At 46.1% G+C, this 16,971-nt stretch overlaps 1 long non-coding RNA gene across 1 annotated transcript in view; it reads left to right on the forward strand.

The window, feature by feature from the left end:
• Window positions 1-16,535, forward strand: part of LOC119387813 (uncharacterized) — a 73,106-nt gene extending 56,571 nt beyond the window's left edge. Inside the window, exon 3 of the long non-coding RNA XR_005182568.1 lies at window positions 16,452-16,535. This is a non-coding gene — a long non-coding RNA (uncharacterized LOC119387813). The remainder of the gene's footprint in view (window positions 1-16,451) is intronic.
• The last annotated feature ends 436 nt before the right edge of the window (window positions 16,536-16,971 follow it).

A 16,971-nucleotide genomic window follows, 5' to 3' on the forward strand; every position in this document is an offset into this window, starting at 1 on the left:
AGTGACAAAAACAAAGCAAACCTGCAAAACGATGTCAAAGCTTGCTGAAAATTCACAGACGTCCGTTCCGGCGTGATAAAGCAGCCTTCCCGACGCGTGAAATGCAGGCGCTGAACTTCTGACAATGTGCCGAGTTCAGTTGAATTCAACCAACCGCGCAACGCTAACGGTATAACACGAATGTGAACGTTCAACAACGACGGGTAGGTTTCACGAACACGCGGAATCAAAACACAAAGTTGCTTCACGTACAACCGCAACTGGACTTTAACAATGCGAGAAGACAGCGAGTAATCATTACTGTAGTCGCTGCGTGCATGCGCCGCGTTACTTACCGATTCAGGTAGTCGGAACGAACGAAAGCGATGAACTCAGACAGCCAAAATAGAAGGCGAGACAGCGCTGTCAGCTATCCACGCTTGCCGCCTTTATTTCTCGTGCGACACGCCCGGGAACCGATACAGTTTAACACGTGAATCGTGTGCCTTGGTGTTGTGTGCACTGTTGTGGCTGGCCACTAAACGGCAATACTTCGGACCACGCTTGCGCTTCCGCGGGGTCGCTTCTGCCATCGCGGAAATGCGCAGCTTCGCACAGCAAGCTTCTCGGTTCAACGTACCCAGCTGACGGCCCCGAACGTGTGCGCACGTGCGCTACCGCTACCGTGAAAGGGGCCGAGTCGGCCGCGCATAAGGTTCAGAGCTTTCCGACAGAGCCGCAGCACGGCTGGCGCGGCGCTGTCGTCGCGCCGCAAACTTGAGCTTGGGTTCCCGTATGCCTCAACCGTGCCGCATGAAAACGAACGTCTGTACGCGTAACAAACTATCCTAGAATGTCTACTGCAAGTACAGTTGCGCAGTGCCCAATACGCCATAATTCCTTTCACGAATCAGCGAAAGGCAAGCTACGCGTCCGTAAGGGAACACGCGAAGCTACGCAGCTGCTCACTTTGTTGATGCTTTTGCTGATGACGATGATTAAAGATACCTCAGCGCTTTGTAATGCATGGGCCTTTCAAACGCCCACTCGTTGCGCAATAGACGTGTTTCGACGCCTGGCGCGATTCTACGCTTCCGCCACGCAATATTATATGCGTTAAAGAGGCTCTTTCCACTACAATAAATTCATATAGTGTTTTTCTCGAACCTTTCCACGCAATGACGTAGCTCTGTGGTAGAACACCTGCTTGCCGCGCAGAAGGCCTGGGTTCGGTTATCACTCGAATCAGAGACTTATTTTTATTTAATTTGTATCCTTCTCGATTTTTCGGTCACGGAAAACGCCGATATTTAGAGCGCAGCTCTTATGCGCCCGTTCCTGCGTTGAGTGGTGTTGCCGCTGTCGGTGTCGGCGTAACCGATCGAGCGAACGAGCACGAAAGAGCGCGAACGCAGAGCACAGCGAGCCGCTGTGTTAGCGTCTGCAATGCCTCGTGCCTGCTCACGCTTCTTGTGACAGCGCAACGCATGCCGCTCGCGCACGGGCGCGGGAAAATGGGTTGACCTGCGAGTTTTGGGAAAAGAAGACGAGCACGCGTGACTCCGAGCAACGCTCCGAGTGACGCGTCGCGAAGGGCTGCAAATGAAATACAAAAAAAAAAACTAAGGCAAGTAGACACTCAGCAATCCAGACGCATAATAACAGATGTATAAAGGTGTTTGTTTGTTTGTTTAGCATAAAATGTCTTCAATTACTACTTGTCGTAAAAACAAGAACATTCTGTTCTGGGTGGTAAGAACATTGAACCACTTCATGCAAACGCATCTACTGCAAGAAGTCGCGCTAGCTTCCCCAGCGTTGCACGTGATGTGTGAAGCGGAGCCTGCAATGCACAGAGTCGTGTGCGTAGCGCTCGAGCGCTGGCAGTTTCTGTGGCAATATGTAACGAATGTTACATTACTACAACTGCGGATAGCCAAAACTTCAAACACAGTTGGTGTTGCCCCAACATGAAGCTGCGCTCAGAATTCGCATTATGCAGTATCGTAATCGTCGGTGAATTTTTCGCTCGCAACCAACGACGCCAACACCGACGCCGACACCGACACCGGAATTTCTGCGAAGCGAGCTCTATAACGATATCGCGTTAACAACATGTCATGTCTGCCGCGTACGTCGTGAAAGCCTTTCCCACAGTCACGTGCGGGACTTGCCCGAAAACCAAAGTATGTGGGGTGCGGGTGTGCGCCACAGGAGATTCACTATCTATGTCGCCCCAGGAAAGGCGAGAATAGAGATTGGAAATTTTAGCGATAGCGTTAGAGCCTTTGTCAAAGAAAATCCCGTGCCGGCGTCCACGCCGTTGTCTGTGAGCTAAAAATCATTTCAGATGCAAAGAATAAAATCCACGATTAGAGCAGGAATCGAAGCTGTGCTTTCTGTGTGGTAGTCAAGTATTTTATCACAGAGCCACGCCATTGCTTGAAACTGCTTAGGAGAAAGTCCCTATACAGGCTTCATGTCGCGGCAACGTCAGTTACGGTTGCAGTGTTGGCTATTCGCTACAGTACATATGTAATGTAATAAACATTACATATGTACTCCTATGGCTCAGCAAGCTATAATCAAGTGTTGCTCGACCTCGCACATCACCACTACGTAGCGTGCACTTTGTTTAGACAAAACTGACGTCTGTGCTCTAATTGTGTAGGGACGTTAGCTTGGACCACACGCTACGTTTAAGGCGCCAGTGTATACTGGACGTGCCTGCTAAGCATAGGTCGGCAAACTCACTCATGAGTCGACTCACTCAGACTCAGATCGGGCCGTCAGTCTGAGTGAGTCCGTGAGCTTGAAGTTGTTGGTACAACTCTCTCTCCCAAATTTCTGGGGAGAGAGAGAGAGCGCGCGCAATGGAAGCCCTCGGCCTACGCCCTGTAGCATCGGCCGTGCAAGTGGAGCCGCATACCGCCTCCCGGAGTTTCCGTGCTGCTTTTAGCGAAGTCGGCGTCTTAGTGTCCTGCACAGCAGGAATATCATAAGAGTGCCACTATGTATTGCGGTACGGCGATATGATGCTGCTGCAGTTAATAAACACTTTTAACTTGTCAAATAACGCATTACAGAAAGTAGCGAACAGGTACAACTCGCCGCAGTGACTGCTCACTTTCCAGAGCAGAAACATAAACGAGTGGTGTATCACAAGCGCTCGCAATTAGGCGAAAGCGACTGCTTTCAAATTATTGATCTCGTAATCTTGTTATGAAGTGTAGGCGTGTGGTTAGCGAAAGTGCCTGGTGGTCGTCTGCTAGGATGTGGATCCTCTACATTGAGAAGTGCTATGCGCGCTTTCCGTGATTATTGATGTGCGAAGCAACAAGAGAGTAATGTACATACGTTTCACGTTGTGGTTTCCTGACATCTGGGGTAGTAAAACTATGCGTGTCTGGCGCTTGGAGGTAAGCCGATCTAATTGGTAATACTATAGTTCGGACGTCCCAATGGCATAGTGCTGAGGGCAAGGTAAAGAACATTTACTTAGCCTTCCGTATATCGACAAAACGCTGTGCTCTAGCGCTAATCACAGAGTGGGTTAAATGCCGGGTACCGCGGGTGATTTTACATTGCAACTCGGTAATTGCCTTAGTGCTACAAGAAAGGTCAAGCTACCGTCTACTACGTCTGCTGGTGATTCACATTACAAAGATAAATCATCTTTTTTTTTTTTATAAGATCACTAAGGTTGCTAGCGACCGCAAGAGGCAGAATAATTAAAGATTTTGACCTCATATGAATTTTACTAAAGTGCCTTGCCTACGTGGCAAACAGTAATCAAACAAGACAGACGTTCAGGGGAAGATGGACGCTCGCAGTGATGAGAAATAGTTGAACAGGGAATATCGCTGGAGCCAGCGTACCACGAAGCATGTTGAGTTGCTGCTCACCGTGTGATGTTTTTCTTGGCGAAAATACAATGGCGCAATATTCCTCAACCCCCGGACAATCAAGACTCGCCCCCCTCAACCCCCCCCCCCCATCTACCCTAACAGCGCGAACAAAACCCATATACCTCGAACGCACATGTCCCCCCTTCTTTTTCTCCCCCTCCCTTACTATCCCATTTGGTACACCAACCTATACCCCCCCCCCCCCCCCTCCACCCGCACTTGCTTTCGGTTCTTTTCCTACACTATTGAGATTCAGGGAGGATTAGCAAAACGTACACAAGCAAGCTGTTAAGGAAGATAGCTGCCGCCTTGACGAAGCCAAATCCACTAATCGAAACGAAGATCACGTAACTAGCTTCGTGGAGCCTCCTTTATACGGAGGCTCCACGAAGCGTTATACAGGGTGTTTCAAGAAACGTGTCCAACCTTCTCAAAAAATCAGGAAAATGCGATATTTGCTCGGGCCTTTCAGAATTGCTTTTTCTGTAGCGGCAGGAATCTTAAGGTAGTTAAGAACATCATTTCGGACAGTAATTAAGAAAGTTACATTAATTAACTTTTTAATTAGTGGAGTTAGGTGATTGTGTCAAATGGGAGAGTTGAAGTTCTTCATGCGAGGAGCCCATGCGAGCTTTGAGATTTCGAAAAAGCGTCCTCTAGTAATTGTTGTGGCGTAATGAAATTCAACGAAATGCAACGGCTTTCAATAGCGAAAGCCATCGAATTCGGTTGAATTTCATTACTTCGTAATTATTACTGGAGGCCGCTTTTTCGGAACCTCAATGTTGGGATGGGTTTCTGGCACGAAGAACTTCAATTGCCCAATTTGACACAGTCACATAACTCCACTAATTAAAAAGTTAATTAATTTAACTTTCTTAATTACTGTCTCAAGTCATGTCTCTAACCATCTTAAGACGCCTAGCGCGACAGAAAAAGTCATTCACTCATTTTGGACGTCTCAGAAGAATATGGCAGTTGCGTACTTCCATGTTTCTGTTTAGGTTTCGCCATTGAATTTGGTTGAATTTCATTACTTCGTAATTATTACTGGATGCCACTTTTTCGAAATCTCAAAGTTGGGTTGGGTTTCTGGCATGAAGAACTCAATTCTGCCATTTGACACAACCACCTAACTGCACTAATTAAAAAGTAAATAATGTAACTTTTTTAATTACAGTCCCAAATTATTTCTTTAACCATCTTAAAATCCCTGCCACTACAGAAAAACCAATTCTGAAGGCAGCAATCAAAATATCGCATTTTCCTGATTTTTTGAGAAGGTTGGACACATTTCTTGAAACACCCTGTATGTGCAATGCTAGTAGAATTCAGAAGAAAAGTTACACAAAAGAAATGGATTAAATTTTAGCGATCTTTTTACTGCAATAAAAAATAAGTGAAGGAGTAGTTGTCACCATTGCTTGGCGACAGCTACCCCTTTTCACTTGGTTGTTAGGATATTAAAAAAAAAATTAAGAAACAAAATAAAAATTGGGGGACCCTTAAGCTTCGCCTTTAAGAGTTGAACGCGATAGCGAAATCCGGCCCCTAGTGCGCACTTCAACCACTAAGTGCATACTTATTAATGTGTATCGTTGCACACACACACACGCACGCACGCGCGCGAATTTTACAGGCTTTCGATCTAAAGCAAGAGTCGCATGGCCTCCAAGATATACGCCGCGCGCCGGCCCTCTCGGATGCCATGAAAAGTCGAGACATATTTCTCACAATGCCTCACAGATGGGAGCACATTATCTAGCGTTTGCTGCGTTGGCTTGATATGTTTTCCTCTAGATGGACATAGTTGTCCATTTTTAGAGCTGTTTGAAAGTTCGTGTGTGTATTTAGCGGCGATGGCTGCACTATCCCGGCGTTTTTCGACGTAGTTTGATGGCCTCGCGAATGCGCCTACAAATCGCCGTATGGGCTCGTTTTCGTCGTGACACCTGCCGAACAAAATGCGTCGAGACTCCTTTCACTACATGACATTTATGTAGTGTTTTTGTCCGAAGCAGCTGCAAGTAACATCGTGGCTTTGTGGTAAGACACCTGCTTGCCACGCGAACGGCCCGGGTTCGATCCTCATTGGGACCGAAGATTTTATCGTTCATTTTATTTGCTACTTTCTCGAATTTTTCGCTCACGGATGATTTTTCGCTCACAACCAACGGCGCCGACGCCGACACCGGAATTTCTGCGACACGAGCTCTCTAACGCTACCGCGTTAATATATATACATATATACAGTCCTACATTTGGTAAGTTCGAAAGTTCTCGTTTGAACAGAGCACACATAAAATCGCAGTACTCACCTTCAATGTAGTCCCCTCAGTATTCATCGCAAATATTAGTGTCTTCAAAAAAACGTTGAAGCACTTTCATTGCTTTGCGATTTATCCGGGATAGCCAACGGCCTAGTATTTTCGCCAACAAGAACGTTCGCTCCGAGTACAGCGAGTGGAGTTCCTGTTCAAGTCGCTGTCTATGTGTGATGTGCTTGGGACAGTCGAGCAACAGATGATGCACATCCTCGTCGTCGTGGCCGAACGTTGATGTTGACGATGGAGCACGCTGAATCCGGAATAAAAAGTGCTTTGCGTGAGCAGTTCCAAGTCTTAGGCGATGCATGTGTGTGTCGATAAGTCATGGAAGCTAAGGGTCTTATTGGCTCTCAAGATTCGGGTCAATAGCGATTGTTTAGTTACACTCTCTGGGATTGATTGATTGATGTAATAATCAACCACCCTTCATAATGAAGCAACGGTGATTATAAGCGGATACATCTTTATGCGACGTGTACAAGTCTACACCGTAAATGATTGACAAAATTTCCGCGTTTAGCATCAATCGTAAGAACATCTAGTTTCCAGAAACAGTGAGATTCAAAGGGTTTGCAGAGTGCTGACGGAAAAAAAAAACAGAGCCCGATCGCTAGAGCCGGGGTTGGTTACAGGCATATGTAAGCGTAGAATATAGAGATGGAACTTTTGAAGGAGATATGCTAGCGAAATGCTAGGCTGCTAGACGTAGTAGAATCTGATTAGCTCGAGCCGGCTGGGACCTATTTTTCACCGCTTCACTTCAAGAGGGAGACCAACAAAAGTATTATCACCATTTTCACGACGAACATCATTATCGTCATCTGCCCAGTGAGCTCTTCGCAGCACGTTATGATCAATACTTTAGGAGAATCCTTACACTTGCTAAGCTGCGTACTCTCGTCAAGGCAACGTCGTCTACGAGTCGTGAGACTTCGTTTTCTTGCTACCTCGATCGGACATTCCGCGGTTAGGACGTTCATATTAATTTATGTGTGTTTATCTCTGTGCTTATTCTCCGTCACCGTCCCTAGAATCCCTCGTCCCCATAAATGTTTATTGAAACTCATTCATGCGTATTCTCTTGTCGCCTGTTCCGTTGAGCCACGCACTCGCAAACGTGACGAACCACCACTCGGTCCTTACAATTTTCTCAGTTTCCTTTCTGTCATCTTTCTGTCCTTCTCCATGAGATATCACCGCTGATACTTGATCTGATATTTGGTAGTGCTACATAGTTGACTACCAAATAACAACCTGTATTTCATACGCGGGTGAAGCGATGAAAAAAAGACTTCGTCCATTTTCATCAATCTTCGGTCCGGGATTGCGTCGTGACAGCTCCGTGAGGAGCGGAATACGAGAGTGCGCAGATGCGTTTCAACATCACGCCTCCATTGTAAGGGTGCCTTGAAACCACGTAACCTTGCGTCAATATACAACCTCTGCCTGTACGGCCAGTGTAGGCGTTGGTTTGTACACTTTGAGATGAGCTTGCCATGGTGCGAGCAGTTCATTACCTTCAATTACCCATATCTGAATTTCGGGAAAAAAAAAAATGTCAGCTCACTATGTGCCTGAATGACGTTCTACAAAACTTTCCGAAAAGTAAACGTAGTAAATATTTCTCAGAGTACATATCGGCAGCTTTGGTGGTGGCATTCTACCGAACTTATCCGCACTGCGAACCCACATTACGATAAAGCTCCATTACGACAGATTAGTGCTTCTGATCGCAATACTACACTCGTGCATGATGTGTATTTGTCAAACTGAACGCCTGATTTGCATCGAAGACTATTAAATACAAATTTTTCTTGACGTAAAATAAAAAGCACGGGCAGTCTTGTACGTCTTTGCGTGACACCAGCACCAAAATCAGCAGAGTTCGCCGATACAAAAACGCCACTGTACCTGACGTAGCTCTCGTATTATTACTGTACTCCCATGAACCTTCATAACAATATGCCTGATAGTTCGCAGAAGAAAATCTCTTTAGTCCGCAGCAAACACAAGTATTCCTATTTGAAGCAAACATTATGAATCCCTACGGCGCTGCCAGAGCACTTATACAGAACATTTAAACTGCTCCGGCAAAAGATTTTATTCTTGCAGCATATCAACTCTATTTGCAGCTAAGTTCTTAGATTGCACACCGCTGCAAATCCTGTGATGCTCCACGCATGCAAAAAAAAATTACACATCATCTCCCCCTACGGGCAACCATGGTGGGATGCGAAAGCATCGCGGGGGGCACGCATCGAGCTTCCGTTTCTCTTATGTGACTTATGAGACGGCGGTTGTAGAGGCGTTTGAATTACCGCTTGCCGACGCTGACGTTTACGTTCGGCTTCCCGAGCCTTCCTCCACTCAGCGGCGGTGGCGCTGCCGCTGCAACTAGCGCCGACGTTGACGTTATTCATGGCGTTTCGCACACCGTTGCACCGAGAGAGAATGATCGAAGCACAGCGAACGCGCGCTTTCGCAGCCTCGAGATTCGCTTGCCGGCGTTGCCGTTTACGTTCAGCTTCGCGATCGTCGTTGCGAAGGAGAGTGCAACGGGAGCGAGCGCGCGCCGCATTATATACGAGCGCACAGCTGTGGTGGAGAGAGAAAAACGGGAGAGGAGAAACAAAGCGGAGGCAGCGCTCACGCTCACGCAAGGAGAGGGCGGAAAGTTGGCGCATGCGCAGTATGGATCCGGACGCCGCAGAACGGACACTGCCCCGAGCATAAGATGCTTTGTATCTAAAATTAAGGCAGCTTCGCACTAGTGGTGCCAAGCTTGAAGGAGGTGCGGAGCTGGTCGGCCTTCACTGTTTGTCTTTATTTTTCTCGTCCTTTCTTCATCTCTTTTTTTCTTTTTCTCTCATCTCTCTATTTTTGTCTTTTTTGTGTCTGTTTATTTCTATTTCTTTCTTTCTCTATGTCTCTTTCTTTCTATTTTATGCTTCACTCTATCCCCTCCCCTTACCTCCTACTCAACCTCACATCTCTCATCCTCCCCCTCACTTCTCTTTCCCACCCTTTTGGTATACTATACTATCTTATGCTCTGCTAACGTGCCTGGATAGCAGAGTGGCTACGATGCTCGCCTTCGGATCGTGGGCACGCGGGTTCAAATCCCGTCTAGTCAAGAAGTTCTCTTCGCCAAGAATTTCTCTGTTTCTCTTTCTTTTTCTCTCTTTTCCCCTCTCTGTACTCGTTCTCTCACTCATTAGAGTTATTGCAGGCCACGCCGGACAAATCGGAGCACGTGTTATGGGAGCAAAGCAGAAGATGAAGAAGAGGACGAAGAGAGCACGTGCTGTTTCATGATGACGATCATTTCTGTTCACCCGTCACGGACCAATGCTGGGCTTAAACAGCTCCGCTGTTAAAACGGGTCATACGTACCTATAATACTGGGATAAACACTGCAGAGCCATATGGAATATTGTCTGTTTCCACTTGGGCTGCTGCTTCTTGCAAGGGTCTAAAGCTCGTCAGTATACTTGTGTTTTCGTGGAGGCCGCGTTTTTTATAGACGGGCAGTGACTTCCTAGTGCACATACTGCAGTGCAAGAGGTGCATCGTGAGAAGTTTTGTCGGTCTATGACGTTCGACCATATAATCGAAACTCAGAATGAAGGCTAAAATGTGTGAGTACTTCTGTTTATTTCGCTCGATAGCATTCACTAAAGAAAAATATTTTTGCTATGCAATCCAAAGTTGTTCTGCAAATTCATGTTGTAATTCGCTAAAAGAAATAATTGGCCGCGTATCTGCGTGCTTCGCTGCAATTGTCGTCTAAAGACGATAGAAGAGGCGCTGCATGAGATATGGACGCCATCTGGCAATACGTCGGGAATCATGAGTGCTGTGTTGCGGGCTGGTAGTCCCGGCGCAGCAGCAGGCAAAGACCGGCGGTGACCAACGCGACCGGCGGGCACGCCAGCCAGCCCGAACACGCGGTTTGGCGCGAAGCGCTGAAGCAGAAGAAACGTCCGCACTCAACTAGTACGCTCCACACACTCTTTTATTTACACGTGGGTACAACATGTACATATGGGTAAAACAGGAATGCCAGAGCGGCGCCCCATGGCATTCGTACAATGCAATACAGAACCGAAACCGAAACACAACAATGAGCTCGTGCAGAGGGCACGGATAGGAAGGCAAGTTTCAGCGCAGTCGCAATTTCAGCGCAGCTTAAGAAACTAGGGTCTTTAGAATTACCTATGTATGCGTTTTCTATTTAAGGAACACACCTCCTAATACTTACCTAGTGATGTTGCACCTCAGATATGCGTGATATTTACTTTTTGATCGACAACGTTCACAAGTATGAACAGCCGTACCAGTTCAAGATGGCTGGCCCTTGGGCAAGTGGTTCAACTTTGGCCGAGTGGCTCCATCGAGTGACGTGCCGACAAACAGAAAGACAGACAGACCAAAATTTCTCTGTTTAAGTATCCCAACAAAGACTATCGTCTTTAAAAAAAAACATGCTACACTTAACTCCAGCAGTAACTCGGCACTGGGGCTGTCCTCGCTACAGAGAGGCGCGCGTGCGCTTCCATATTATTAATTTCCTGAATTTTATGTGCTAAGCAATAGTTTCCGGGCTTAATAACAGACAGTTTTAGCTCAGCATTTACGATCCGCTCCAGTCAGATCTCCGTATGCTAGCGATTTACAAAGAAACGCGCAGCAGGAACTGTATTTCGGGTGACGCGATTTACGCACAATCGCACAGAAGGAACATGTAGAGTGCGCATGCGAAGAGTGATCGTGCGAGCAGCGGAACGTGGAACGCACCTGTGGCTCCAGCGTCAAGTCAATTGAGCGGATCGTGAACGTGCGTCCTTGGTTTCGCCGTCGGTTTGCAGCCAAGGTGACCGCGTATATCGACAAGACGCGCTTGTCAAGACGCGCTCACGCTCCGCTCCCCACAGATATAACGGCCCTGGCCGTTACATCTGTGGGGAGCGGAGCGTGAGCGACGCTCAGCTAAAAGCGTCTAATACCCTGGATATGATTGTGAGCGGCATGCCGTAGTGGGGGACTCTGGAATCATTTTGACCGCCTTCTTTAACGTGCATGCGCTACATCTAAGTAGACGGGCGTGCTGGAATTTTGCCCCCAATGAAATGCGACCGGGAATCGAAACCATGCCTTCGTGCTTGGCACTGCAACACCGCGATAGCCCTGGCATTTAAGAGCCAACCAATACACATTGATTCGGAGAAACGGATATTTTTCGTTCCGTACGGGAGCTGATATGTGTAAATGGTCCCTGAGCTCACGTCGTAGAGATGCGTTCAGAGTAAGTGCATCAACAGAACAAGATCCTTCTGACGTCCTACAGCGAAGATACTTCGGGTATACTATTCAAACGCATGCCCAGCATAGAAGTAACAGGGATATCGATGTTGACAGGCAACTTTATCGGCGTCTGCATTGCGCAGCATAGTTCAGTGAATAGTGCAAGTGCGGCCACGTTGTGTGATCTTATAGCGGAAACGCGACCGCACCTCTACATAGTTTCAGGGCCCGTGGCGGCCTTTAAGCTATTGCAACATAAAAAGACGAATTTCTCTCTCAGCCGATGATGGACGACGCATTCTTGTGTTTCTTGCGCGCCCCGGTTTTTTTTAGTGAACCCCTCCTGTGCTGACCGAGCTCCGCCACGCTTACGACAACTGTGCGGTTCCGAAATCTTGAAGACTGACCGCATAGAAATGATTTCTTTTTTTTTTCTCGCAGCGCGAGGTCAGTAACTCTGCTGGCGTCATGCGGAGAGTGGCACGTCACTTTGTGTCAGTATCGGACAAAATCATGCTAAAGACAGGCTTGCTTACAACACGCATTCATGTGGATTGGGGCAGACAAAAAAACAGAACAGTAGATTCCTGCAACCTTTCAGAATGGCCGCTCAAATTCCAGCGAAATGAAGTTAAAGGCAAACAGACCGTGGCGTCCAGCGCGCGTTTCTTGAACCTCGGAGGGTTTTATTGGCTAAGTGGCCTTTGCGGTTGCAGTTGAACATTCGCATTCGTTGTTGCGTAGCTGCCTCGCCAGTGCTGCGCATCGCGCCGAGCCACATTTGCAACACCTGCGCCAGCGGCGTTGTACGGCGCAGCCACTTACAATTAACGCTCTCAAAATAACATTTACACATAACGAAGCACATCGTTTGAAGTAGAATTTTCGAGTTGTCGGTAGCGTTGCGAATGCTCGTATGGCAATTTGGAACCTTCATAGGGCGTTCTTAATAGAACCTGCAATATTGAATTATAATATTAGGTCTTATTGCGAATACTTCACTAGTTTGTGAATGGGAAGTGTTTTAGACGAGGAAGCTCGAATTGGATTACATTGTATGAAGCATACATCTTCCGAATTTCTGGAGTAAGACAAGCGTAACTCTACTCCGTTTGATCCCTTTTCATTTATTTCCATATAAAGGCCCGAAGACATTAACATGTTTTTGACTGCTCAAGAATGTCGAAGGATCAATGCAGTTATGGAAATGGAAAAATGCAGTTAAGTATTCCATTTACACTATACGCAGTCAAAAAGAGTTCTTACATTTTGGCAATAATTATACAGTTCTAACGCCAAATAATTGCACAGTTCTTATTAGATTACCAGTAGCGTAGAAGTAGTATAGAGTTTCATCTCTATATTCCTTATAAATCTGTAGCGACGCCCTGTTCAATCTACCATAGAGTGCCAAAGCAAAAGCAAAAGAAATTTAGCAATTTTCTACAACGCCAATACATTCTTCAAGCAAACTGTTTTCTTTTTGTTTTAATATTTGCCTGTCCTTGCAGAACATCCCCTCCAAATTTCATTGAGCTAGCACAAATCGTTCTCTAAATAAATTTGCCTTGCCCACTTAGACGCGATATTCGTCGCTACATCAAGTGGCAATGGCAGCTTCACTGCAGTAACTCTAGCATCGGATATGAATGCTTGCATCGCTGCGCCTATAGATTAGCGCATCTATAACGAGGCACACGCACTTACGAGCAAACAATAGTCCTCTCTCTCTCTCTTTGCCCCGGGTCAATGCAGCTAAGTGTGCGGATAATGCGTTCCTTAGCGTCGTTTCTCGGCGTGGCGAAACGGGACACGTGACTTTGGCACTAGTCGACGCAGCTCATTCATCAGTGCTCGTTCATCCGTTCAGCTCGTTTTACGCAACTCGTCCATCACAGCCGGCGCTGACGCGTTACTCGCTGATAACACTGGCGTCAACAAATATACCCTTAAAAAGTGACTCCATTACAACACCGCGATAGACCTGACGTTTAAGAGCCGTGGGCTCAATGGTTTAGACTTAACTCCTGGCTGTCCATCAGAGTTCCGAAATTTCGACGCTGTGGCAGCAAGTGTAGTGTTGTTTGGCACAGTGCCAAAGCGGACTGCTTTCTTTTTTTTTAATTGATTTAACAAGCCCCTGCATTTTTTCGTTCCTACCGAACAAAAACATTGTATCTGAATTGCGACAGTCCTCAATAGGAAGCCTCGCGCGTCTAAGTAAAAATTTCATGGTCAATTCAGGTATAAGGTGTTTCACTAAGCATTAGGGTGAGCAATATTTTATTGATAGACCTTGCTACGCAGTTTCTAGCGAAACTGTTCAGCATGCGTCTACCCAGTCTTTTTTTTTTTCACTATTTGTGGCTGATTCTAAGATAATGAAACCTATAGCATTTCAATTAAACAATTTAAACATGATAAGATAAGTCAGTACTTCTGTTGATCAGAACGGCTGGGTGAAACGTTTATTTAATCTTAAACAGTTAGTACTGAAATCAGGAAAAATAACAAACTCCAACGTCAAAGCTAGCGCACAAAGAAGAGGGCTTTATGAGCGAGAAGTGATATAGAAACGAGAAGCTATGTCATGACTAAAGAAATAATGAAAAAGACGCAGAAAAAGCAGCAAATAATGTGCTACAGACTAACGAAAGAAATAACACGAAGCATTAAAAAAATGTCTATAGCGCTGTAGATATGCGATCGACACAAACGCAGAAGTGGACGCCGAAATGAGAGTAAACACGTTTTGATGTGTCATTTTTGCCTCAGAGCAACTAAATAATGCGTAACAGGCCATGTACCAAGCATCTAATGACTGATATGTACTGCACATACATTCGGCATTTGAAAGCACTGCTTAGCCGCAACAATATCGTGTCTTGGTGTTTTGATTCTTTGAAGACAGGTGTTAAACGGACGTGTTATAACTAAGGCCGAAATTCGCAATATCGTTCTCGAGATCTTCAATTAAGTTTCACTCCTTTTTTTGTTTTTGCTTTTCTTTTCTTTTTGTCGCCTACTTTTACCATTCAGAGTATGCTGTTAGTTGCCTGAGGATATTTCCTCTGCTAGTGCTGGATGCACGCTCCTTAACACGCTGTTAAGCATTCTTTCAGGACTGCCTCCAACAACGCATTGTTATAGCTAATGAGGCTCTTTTTCGACTGCAACCTCAACCCTACAGTAACAAGTGATATCATCCTTACAAATGATGAATGAGAGATTGTTCGCCCGCATGGCGCCCTATCGTACTCGGTTGTTGCTTGCGTTTGTTTGTCACGCACGTGTGCGCGAGGTCGGGTCGTTTACTTTGATGTTCCCGCAACAGCCTTAATTTGGAAATGTTAGAGCTGCTGCCAGCATGTGGGTTAACATGTGCTGCGACAGTTTCTGATTAGTTCCTCTCCGGAATGGTGACGACATAGTCCTGCATGCAACTTTTCATGATCAAGTAAAAATTAAGGTCATGAGTGCTGAGTCATTAAGTAGGTTTAAGTGGGCCTATAGTATATTATAACGTCCTGTACACCGTGTGCGTGCAGACGAATCCACAAGGTTTTATCGTCGCAAATGTTTTTTTTTTTGCCATTTTCTGTTCGCTATTGCTAATTGCACGTCCAAAATTACAGGATTAGCCGGAATTCGCTCTTACGAACAATTCTAGCGTAACAGCTTAATAAGAGCACAGGCCCTCGTATCTGAGCGAAAAATGTCCGCAAATAACAAATGACTGAAAGCAAATGTTCGTTAGTTTCAGCTGAGCCAGTTGACAAATTACAACAGCCTTTTAGGGTAAAGAATTCATCGCAAACCAGGATTTAACCGAAGTTTTACAAGAGCATACGACGGAGCAAGCAAGCTGATGTAACGTCCTGCCGATTAGGCAAGAGTTATACGGAATGCGCGCTTCTTCGTCTAAAGTGCACTCGATTGCAGAAACGCTTGTGAAATGCCCCGAAATTGTTGGAAGAGCTCTGTTTTGCCACTAGAAAATTTGGCAGATGTAAGGGAAGTTCAGTCATTTCAGGTTTAGAGTTGCGCTACTGCAGAACTTACCAATTATCGTGAACGTATAGGAGTCACAAAAAATAAAGCTTCCAGGAGCAAAGAGAAGACACCTGCGCTCTGAGAGAGCGTCTGCTCTATGGAGCTTATTCTGCAATGCCAGAATGCAACTTGGAGGGTGGTGCGACCGCGCGGAGCTGCCTTTTACTCGCACATTTTCTTTCCTGAGGAGGTGAGACCTCCTCAGGAAATAATTTCTTTTCTGAGGAGGTCTCACCATGTTCGCATTCTTTTGAAACAGTGCACGCAGCATGCAGTATCATGAGAAGACGACAGAATAGAGTGGTTAAACGTTTAATATAAGAACTACCTCTCCTCCCCACAGGCACTGGTCCAAACTTGCCTGTGCACTGCAAAAGCCGTGGCTGAACCACAGATTTCGAATCAGCGAGTGTCATTGGAAAAGGGAGAAATAAGATTGAACGTGGAATTTGTGAAGCTTTCGAAATCAAAAAGCAGGGTAAAGTGTCGTGTGAGTCATCCCACAGTTTTCAAAGAAATAAACAGTTGGCGTTTTTAAAGAATTATAATTAGAATAAAGAACTAGCTCGCGCACGTTGCATTGATATTTTTGGTGTTTCATGGCAATGTGCCGTTTGTACCACATTGACACGTTTCATGCTTTGTACTGTTAGGTGTGTAACTTTTAACGGCTCACATGGCCTTTCACGCTTGCGCTGCTGGTTCACGTGTGTGGGTGTGTGGAATTCTTCAATAAACATTCATTTGTAATTCCAGCGCTTGTCCTGTTTGGTTGCTCTCCTTCACTGTGTTCGTGCTTTTTCGCTGGTTTCCTCTTCAGATTACTATCAACCAACTCGCCCAGAAAGCTACGTTACTGAACTTTTTTCTTCTACCCTAGGTTCTTTTCTACGTGTCTCGGAGCTGTGTGTCGGCTTTCTAGGGAGCTTTGATTCAGCGCCATCACCATTTCAGCATGCAAAGGAAGGTACTTCGCAAAGTGGATCAAAGATTATCTTCCCCTGAAGACGTATACTGTATGACTATTTCGGGCGCTGCAACCATCGACAGGGCATTGGAAAAGAGTGTGCCGGATACTCAAGTCTGAACACTGGAGGCAGGTGAGACTCTTACACGAATAACTTCAAGTGTTTTTTGTTTACAATTTTCCAAAGGGCAGACGGGCGTCCAGAAGTTCCGTAGGCTGCGTAGTTTGGCCAATACCATCACGGAGGTGTATTGGAATGATGTCCGGAAAAGGTTCCCGAAGAAAACAAAACCTCAGGACGACACGTCGGGTGTCGTCTAACTTGGAGGTGCTTCAGTTCCTGCAGAGATGGACAGACTGCTCAAGAAAGGTCCAAAATTCAGTTTAGTGCCAAGCGTTACGGGTCCTCAACCGTTGTCCTCTGTGCGCCAGA

The sequence above is a fragment of the Rhipicephalus sanguineus genome, chromosome 1 (genome assembly GCF_013339695.2).
Source record: "Rhipicephalus sanguineus isolate Rsan-2018 chromosome 1, BIME_Rsan_1.4, whole genome shotgun sequence".
In the NCBI taxonomy this organism is placed as follows: Eukaryota; Metazoa; Arthropoda; class Arachnida; order Ixodida; family Ixodidae; genus Rhipicephalus; species Rhipicephalus sanguineus.